Raw genomic sequence first — 9342 nt, 5'->3', positions numbered from 1 at the left:
TTACTCATTTTCATTCATTAAAAAAATTTATTTATATAATTTTACTTTTAACAGTTCAAAATAAATTATCTAAATTTGACGTTTTAAAAATATTTTTAACTCCTCTCCTATTGAGTCCAATATTTTTAGATTCGCGGCTATTTGATATGCCGACTCCAATATTATTTATCACATTAGCTAAAATGATCAACATGACTGTATTTATAGTTTATTAGAATCCAATACCAATCTATTATCCAAATGCTTTGACTTTAAGATGTTATAATGCAAAATTCTTTAAGAGCACAAATAGCTAGCTAGGCCCCTCTTTACTGATATAAATAAACTAATTCCTGGGAGAAATATTAAATTAGGAATAACATTGAATTGAATGGAATGTGCCTCACATACTCATTGATGTAAACTTATATTATATTATTTGCACATCAAAAAATATTAGTATAGTAACAACTTGAAATAAACAAAATTTTGGGGCTAACAAGGTCTAATACCATTCGTCTCTCAAAGAGAGGAGAAACAAACTGAAACAACAAAATAAGAAACTAAAATATTCTGTTTATTCTTCAATAATGAAGAGAGACCTACACAAAGTGCCAATTTTGAAGCTGGATGGCTGCTCCCTTTAATCTTAACTAATCCAAAGTATGATAACAAGCATCTTCGAAGATAAAGGAGCTTACCTTTTTAATACCACCGACCAGTCCCGAGTCATGAGCTGACAATCAATTTGCATGCACAAGAACTCTCGTCTCCATTTCCTACCTCACCATCCTTTGATTGGATATTCAGCTACACTGCTCCATTAAACATCCATTCTCCCGGCCCCGCCTAAAATAATCTTCAAATACCTCACCACATAACATGTATGCATGCAGATTTTCATCAGCAGGAACCATAAGCTCAGCCTCTTCTGATGTCTTTTCCAACTGGTCCACAGAACCAACAAATCTAAATACCAATTGGTCAGCCTTCCCAGCAATCCAATTATCTGACCCTGCATACCATCCCCTCAATGCTCTATCCAACACTTTTCATTCAGTCTTTCCCATGGCATGCCACTCCAAGTGTATATCAAGCATGAATGTTGATCCGATAGTGATTCGTATCCAATTTGACTTGGAATGTTGAATCAATTCAACCGTTAATTGAGTCAAAAAAAAAATGAATAAGACACTAATGTTTCACAAAATAGTCATTTTGACCCATTTTTTTTAAAACACTTTAGCCTTCAACGTTTTACTCTGAGATAAAATATTTCATGATTGGATGAAAATTATCAGTTGACTAACGCTCAACGCATGTTATTGATGTGGGTTTGTCACATGTCTAAAGTGATAACATAATACACACAACATATCAAAAGTTATATTTGACATATATCACGTATCAAACTATTAATTGACGTGACACGTTGAAGGTGATGACGTAATACACATCACACGTCAAAAATTATAATAATACGTGTTATATATAAAAAAGTGATGATATGTTACATTCATATGCCATGATAAAGTTAGCTTGTTATGGAACCGCTTCCATAAAAAGAAAAGAAGAAGAAGACAAGTGCCGACCAAAGTTTTGGGTTGTTTCCAGGCAATGAGAAATCAGGATCTCTGTGGTGGGGAAGATATTTTTGATATGTGGGTCAAAATACGGGGGGACGAAGCTAAATCCACGAGGCCAATGAAATGAGTGCGTTCTTCGTTCGGCCAATGAAATGAGGCCAATTTCCACAAATCACATTTTAGACTTGTATGTCATTTTTTTTATTAATTTTTGAGTTACCACGTATACTCTTATTAATATAATTATTAATACTTTATTATTGAATTAGACATTCCATCGGTTATCCATTACTATTTGTCGTCTCCATCTCTGTTTCGCAGTCTGTCAATCCAAAGCAATCATTTTTATCTAAACCCAAAGCAACGTCAAAGTAAATCCCTCAACCCACAGCCAACATCCTTAAATCAAGAACAACTCAATTTAACCTCACCACCATCACCTATCATTTCACTATTCTCGCCCTCTCGGTTACCTTCAATTCATTACCATCAAATTTCTCACTCACCCAGGAATCATTTTAGTTCCTCAACAATCCCTCATTATCAAACCAAGCACAATCCCCCGTCACTATTAACCATCATAAAACTCAATACCCATGCAACAAATATTTATTGTCAACATTAAAATCCAACCTAAATCTTGAACCAAATACAATATTATAGCCGTCAATACTAAAAAACAGAAAAAGAGAAAACTTTTTGATTCATCGGTTAACCAAGGAAGAACTTACGATAAAGAAAAAGAAATCTCATAATCAAGTATGGAAAAAAATGTTATACGTCACTTTCAGGTTTCTAGAGCTCCGACAAAAAAAATTAGCTGATCTTATTCTCATATATAATGGGGTGAGGGGAGGTAAGATAGTAGACTACCCACAACGCCAGGTTGAGAGCAGCTTCCATGAAGGACCTCCAACAGTCAGAATTATGAATTGTCCACTATAGGACTCGATTCCACGACCACAAAATTAAGAGTCTTACGCTCTACCAACTGAGCTAGACGGGCAAATTGTCTGTAATTCAAGCAGTGAAAAGTAGGGATGGCAAAAAAACTCGAACCCGACGGGGAAAATCGAAAACCGAATTAAACGGGGATAGGGAAAAATCGTTTATGTTAAACGGGGACGGGGAAAACCCGATTACCCGGCCCGATACTCGGCCCGATAAATATTAAAAATAATTATTATATATATATAATATAATAAATTTAAATTAAATTAAAATATATATATATAATATTTATATATTTAATTTAAATATATATACTCGGCTCGATACCCGTTTAAATAACCGTTTATGCTAAACGGGATACTCGTTCCCCACGGTTTTCCCCAATTACCCGATGGAGATCCCCGTTTAAATCTCTGCAATTTTTTAAACGGGAACAATACGAATTTTTTAAACGGGAACGGAGGGACCAATATCCGGCCCGAACCTGACCCGTTGCCATCCTTAGCGAAAAGATAGACTATGGGAAAAAGACCATTATATCTTGATTTGAAGTTGATTTAACGGTGGATGAAGATTATCAGAAACAAGTTGAAGAGTTTCAACATAGATCCGTCAAGCTTGAGACATTTTTTGGGTGAAAACACGTTAAATTCATGCTCATAAGATGAAAAGAGTCTGCAAGAAAAATTTAAGGGTCACCATCATCGATGGTAGGTGATGACTGACATGAAAAATGATGTGGCGTCCAACGGTGACAAGAAGAAAAATTATGAAAAAAATAGAGAAAATGAGGGAATGAAAAGGGAGAGAACGAAAGAAGAAAATAAGAATTTTATGGAGATTCAAAACAACAATATTTTACCGTAGATTTGGTTTTTCAAAATAATGTTATTTTGATGTTTGGGACATGTCATAATATCATTAAATTGTTAATAATAAAGTGATCAAAATAAATGCAGTTTAAAATTAAGTGAGTATTTTTTAATTTAATGACGAAATAAGATAAAAAAATCTAATGATATTCATGTAATTTACCCTTGTTCAAAAGAACCAACCTACTGAGAAAAAAAGTTGGGTCATGTTAAAAAGTATTATGATCGGTTTCATCGATTACCAATCAAAAGAAAGTTTCAATAAAATATAATTTAAAATATTATCCAGCTAACCTAAGATGTTAAGCATTTTCATAATGTTTTCGGTAGCAACTTAAAATATTATTTGAGTTTTAAAATTGATTAAATTTAATAGTAAGAACAAGATTTAGATTGTAATCGAAAATGTTATCTATTTATATAATTTATTATGATTTTGAATTACATTTTAGGTTGTAACTTAAAATGTAAGCTGGTAACCGAAAAAGTTATATTTTGTTATAACATTTCGATTTACAATCGAAAATGTTACAAATATCTAAAATATCCAAATTTAATACAATAATAACATCAACCGAAAGTTAGGCTGTCATTATTTAGGCTCTCCCCTTTCTCCCTACTTTCTTAAAAGAAAAAAACACTAAATTCAGTCACTCTCAATTCTGTTTTCTTCAACGCTTGTTTCAAACCCTGACGCCTAGATTTCCAATGACCCTAAGATTTGATAAATGTAGTCCATGGGATTGGATTTCCATTTTCGACCGTAATCTTCATTGACTACTGGCTTGAAGTTTCGTTTCTCTTCACTTATTAATACAATTGAATTGGGCTACAGTGGTGACTGAGGATATACCTAAAAGATCTTTAGAAAATATTATTTTTATTGAGCTCAAGTGACCAAACCCAAAGCATATTTTTACTGTAAATCCATTTCCAATTCTTGAAAGACTTTTCTTTAACAGGATTTTGAAGTACTTCACATTTGGAATACAATTTAAGTTGTTGATTAGTTATACAAGTGGGAGTACAGATATGAAATCAGCAATTTAATATCAGTGATGAGGATGCAATGCCAACTCCTGTCTGCAGTGATCAGCTTTATTATGTTTCAACCTCGTCCCAAACCATGGATCTGTCTTCAAACCCCAGCTCTAATTGTTGAAGCCTGTTATGTTGAGCTAACCTGCTCATTGCAGCAAGACCTGAAACAAGAACCAATTAGGATGATGAACAATGATAATAAAATAAACAAAGTTCCATTCCAGTATGTACTAGGATTTGGTCATACATCTCTGGATCAATCTTTAGAGTTGTGTGCACTAACACTCAGCAGCCAAATTCTTCAGGTGAACTGGATCATTGTTGCACATTTTTTTTTGGTAGTTGAGAGAGCCATTTTTCGTCGGGATAATCTACTAGGACGGCAGAAAAAAAGAACTTATAAATTGCTAGGAACACTCATTTTGATCATGCCACGAATAATGACAGTGTCAACCAAGGAGCATTGATCACTATTCTTAGAGGGCTATTTACAACTATATGCCACTGTTCTCTGGATTACATGATTTCTTTCGGTTGGGTTCTTTTTACAACCACTACTAATATCTGTAAGGCTACAAGTGTTGTTGGCTTCGTTATGTTATGTATGTAAAGTTCCTTCTAATGCCTCAGGTCATCCAATAACCAAGTAAACTTGTCACCACTGGAAACAACCTTAAAGAAGGCAAGCATCACCATGATACAAAGCTTATGTTGACCTTTGTATGGTCTTTATGTGATATTAAGTTGCTAGTTTTTGTTTTAATAATTATAGAAAATTATCTATTATGTGCTTAATTAAAGATTATAATTGTAAATCTTTAATGTAATTTAGTATATTTCCTATTTTGAATAAAATTAGTGATTTTCTTTTTAAAAAAAAGAGTCATAATCATAACATAATATAATTATAGTAACATCTAAGAGTTCTAGCAGTTTAGAAGTTTCGGAATTCCATACTTTCATACATATAAAAACTGATAAGGACTTAAGGCATGTATACAACAAACAATCACATGACATACATCTTCCAACATTTCATGCAAATTGTAATCACACACTTAAGTGATACAGTACAATTATATGTCGATCATATCATATATTTAATCATTAAAACAAGAAAGTGTAGAACTAGATGAGGAACACACTAAATTAAGGTTTTAAGGTTAACTAGTTATTTGAAGATTTTAAGGTTTGAAAATTTAAAACATTATCCAAAGACGAGATAATTTTTAATCAATTTTGTAATATCGTTTGATTTTTTAAAGTCCGGATGTTTAAATTAATTTATTTAAAATATGTTCGATTTTGTCAGTTCACGAGCAGCGCCGGTTTTGCCATGTCGGAGAAAAGCTGTAAGTTTTTGAACATGTTGCAAGCCTTGGCAATGACATGTTTTAGTTCGGGAACTTCCAGGTTTTATTTGTGGCTAGTATAGTAAACCTGATCATTAGTTTGAATTTTTATATTTGAAAATGGTCATCCATTGCTTGTTGCATTAAACGCTGAAGATAATACTTTTGATTATTAAGAAAAATGAAAATTGCAAGCAATTCGTTTCAAAACCATCCCTATACTATTTGGGGTCTAAACCATGAAACTGCCTCCATTTGCTCCTTATCATCCCTGTGACAACATAAAATTTTATTGGGTTTCCCTTAATTTCTTGGCTATTCACACCGCCGACAGCCCCGGAAGTTGCTTTTAAGTGTTGGGGACGATGGTGCCGATGTATCCGATTCCGACGACGAAGAAAGTAATCGATTGAATTAAGATATACGAAGTAGTAGTTTCTCCCGAACGCATAATCGTAGCAGCCACAGAAGAAGAGGAATGCTCCAATATAAAGCTCCAACAAATGGAGTCTGCCAACAGGAAATGAGAGTTGTATCAAAATTACTATATAAGTTTGGTGATTTTAACGAGAGTTTAAGGTTGTTTTTTTTACCTTTCCCCAAACCTGAATCGAGGTTTCCTTGGTGCTTTAGTGGTTGCTTTAGCCTTGAGAGCATCTCCGAGTTTCTCGGTGACGATCCATTCGTTTACTGATGTACCGGCTTCGAATAGGCCGATTAAGGTAGCCTTGGTCCGATGCAATGACATCACGTTTTCAAAGAGGATCCAGTAGAACAATAAGTGAACTGACCTGAAAAGAGAAACATAGTCAAGGTTAGTGCTGGAATGTCTTCTTCTAACATTGATTTGGGAAGAACTGAAGGAAAAAAAAGGACCTTGGAGTTCCAACTGCGTTGAGCATGGTAATAATGCAAGGAACATAAACCGCTCCCCACTTTGGAACCTCAACCTCAGGTACAAGAACACTTAGAGGTAAAACAACGCAGTAAAATATGAAAGTAACGATGTGCCCAACAATCTTTCTGACCACAAAGAAGCTGTAGATCACATATTTTCTTCCATATGGTAACTTTCTGTAGTAAATTTAATCAGAAAAAGGGTTAAATTCCAGTAAGCCAAAAATATCTGAACACTTTTTTAACTCAAATCTACCAATCTAACCTTGTTTGTAATAATCTCCATAAACATTTTCCTGAAAAGGTTAGCAGGACCACAAGACCATCGGTGCTGTTGGTGGCGAAAGGCGTTCAAGGTACTTGGCAATTCATTTTCACCTATAGTCACAGCAGTAGAACTCTGAATGTTGTATTTTATTTGTAAGCAAAATAAATTGGATATTTAGCTGTAAAAGTGTCAATTCGATATCGATCTTTACTTGATTTTAAAATACCTGAGCGCTTCCGAGGTAAAGGAATTTCCATCCTCTCAGACTAGCTCGAACTGATAAATCCATGTCTTCCACTGTAGTTCTATCTTTCCATCCTCCTGCTTCATTTATAGCAGCAATTCTCCACACTCCAGCAGTTCCTATACATGTTTAATCAATTAATTTCCATAGAGTCTTTTTTTTTTTGAATTTTATTCATTTTTTCCTTACCATTGAAGCCGAAGAAAGCATGGCTGCAAGAGCCCACTTCTTGTTCGACAGTGAAATGATAGTCCAGTGACATTCTTGCATTCTTGTCAGCAGGCACTCATCAGCATTCACTGTAATTCATTAATGAAAATCTCTTATTTATCATAATGATAAAATCAATGTTCACATGGATAATGACCAAGTCCCACTTTCAAGAGATTGCACATGCTAACCGGTGAGAATAGAGAGAGATACCCTCTAGATATTGTTTAAGCCCAAACATGCCCTTCTCCAGGGCAGTTTTTTCAAACATTTTTTGGACCAACGATTGGGTTGGGGACCCTACAACAGCATATAAACTCGTTTTCGAACGTTTGACTCGGTAATCTTTTGTCAATGCTAATATTAGTAGAGGATTACCGAATATCCAACGAGCTTGAACCAATGCAAGTTCAGGATTATGCATAAGAAAAGGAATGGTGCGCCTGAGGAAATCGGATTCCGGTTGAAAATCAGCGTCGAAAATGACCACGTAATCGCAACGTTTAGCGTACTCGTGTTTCAGGCCTTCTTTTAGAGCCCCTGCTTTGTACCCAGTTCTATTCGCTCGTATCTCGTACTTGATGTTGATACCTTTGCGTGCCCATCTTTGGCACTCAAACTCCACCATTTGCTTCATTTTGTTTTTTCAGTAAATGTCAATTTCCATGCAAGAAAACAAGATAACCCAAAACCAGAAAACTCAAATCAATTCACCTTAATTGTATAGTCCGTTGAATCATCAAGGACTTGAATAAAGAACCGATCAGCAGGCCATGAGAGGCCACATACAGCTCGAATGGAGAGTTTATAAACCTGCATTGTTATAGGCAAAATTGATCACTGGAACAAGAAAATGTTATAGGATTTTGGGAATGAAAAGTACCTCTCTTTCATTGTACATTGGATTTGAACCAGAATCATGGGATAAGCTGAGTGTCCTAACTCGGTATCGTCTTTCAATGGCTCCCATTTGTACCTCACCTCTGGTTTTCGACCAAGGAGCTTGATGAACATTATCACGATTCCCATGTAAACCCTCTCCATGAAAAGCATCAAAGACATGATCAAGCAAATGACAATAGCGATTCTCAGCAACGGTACGATCAGTGGCGTTTTGATTTGACCCCAAATCCTTACCATTTGCATGGAGATATCATCTGCCGTTCCCTGGATTAATCCATCAGGAAGAATTGTCGTTGCAGAAAACCGATCCATTTCCTAGTTATAGACCAAATGTGAAGTCAAGAGCAATAGTGCATTGTGGGATGAAGGAACAAAAACGCTAGACCTGCTTATGTACTATAGGGCATTGCTTGTAGAAAAGCCAATGAATGTTTCTTTGTCCTGCTTCTGTTATCTCGGAGAAGAACAGAAGCAGAGTACTTGAAACAAGTGAGGGATGATTGAAGAGATAGCAATGCCTTTTATAAGCTCTTGTTCTTGTTATTTTTTATTCCTAATCTCATGAGGTTTAGTTTCACCACAAAATGTGCGGTTCTAGAAGAAGTCAATAGCTAAGGAGAAGATGGAGGGATTGCATTCATTTGGTTTCCTGAAGGAATTCCACTGCTGAATGATGTCATTTACCGTCCACTTCGGCTCATATATTTCGAGTTTTCCACCCTGTATTGCAATTTTTTATAGGATAGACTATGTAGTTAGCGAATAGCGATTCATTTACTCGCATGGTTTCGTTTTTATCATTTATCCTTTTCTTTTAAATTACACTTAGTATTATGTTTTAAGTACATACTATTAAAAAAATTAACGATATATTGATATCAACTTAAGATAATGTTATGATGATGTTGATATATTATATTAAAATAATATTATGTTATTATTGAAAAAATAAATTATCATGTTAATATTACCATCAATTCTTTAATGACTTGTTCCAAAACATAATGTTACATATAATTTAAAAAAAATAAATGACAAA

The 9342-nt window shown here is 34.6% G+C and overlaps 1 pseudogene; it reads right to left on the bottom strand.

Annotated features, from left to right (window-relative positions):
• Positions 1 to 6042: 6042 nt before the first annotated feature.
• LOC120146533 lies at positions 6043 to 8752 on the bottom strand (annotated as a pseudogene).
• Positions 8753 to 9342: the final 590 nt, after the last annotated feature.

The sequence above is a fragment of the Hibiscus syriacus genome, unplaced genomic scaffold (genome assembly GCF_006381635.1).
Source record: "Hibiscus syriacus cultivar Baekdansim isolate YM2019G1 unplaced genomic scaffold, ASM638163v2 tig00110929_pilon, whole genome shotgun sequence".
Taxonomy (NCBI): Eukaryota; Viridiplantae; Streptophyta; class Magnoliopsida; order Malvales; family Malvaceae; genus Hibiscus; species Hibiscus syriacus.
The sequence above is the reverse complement of the archived record's forward strand: the minus strand, read 5'-3'. Positions and strand labels throughout refer to the sequence as shown.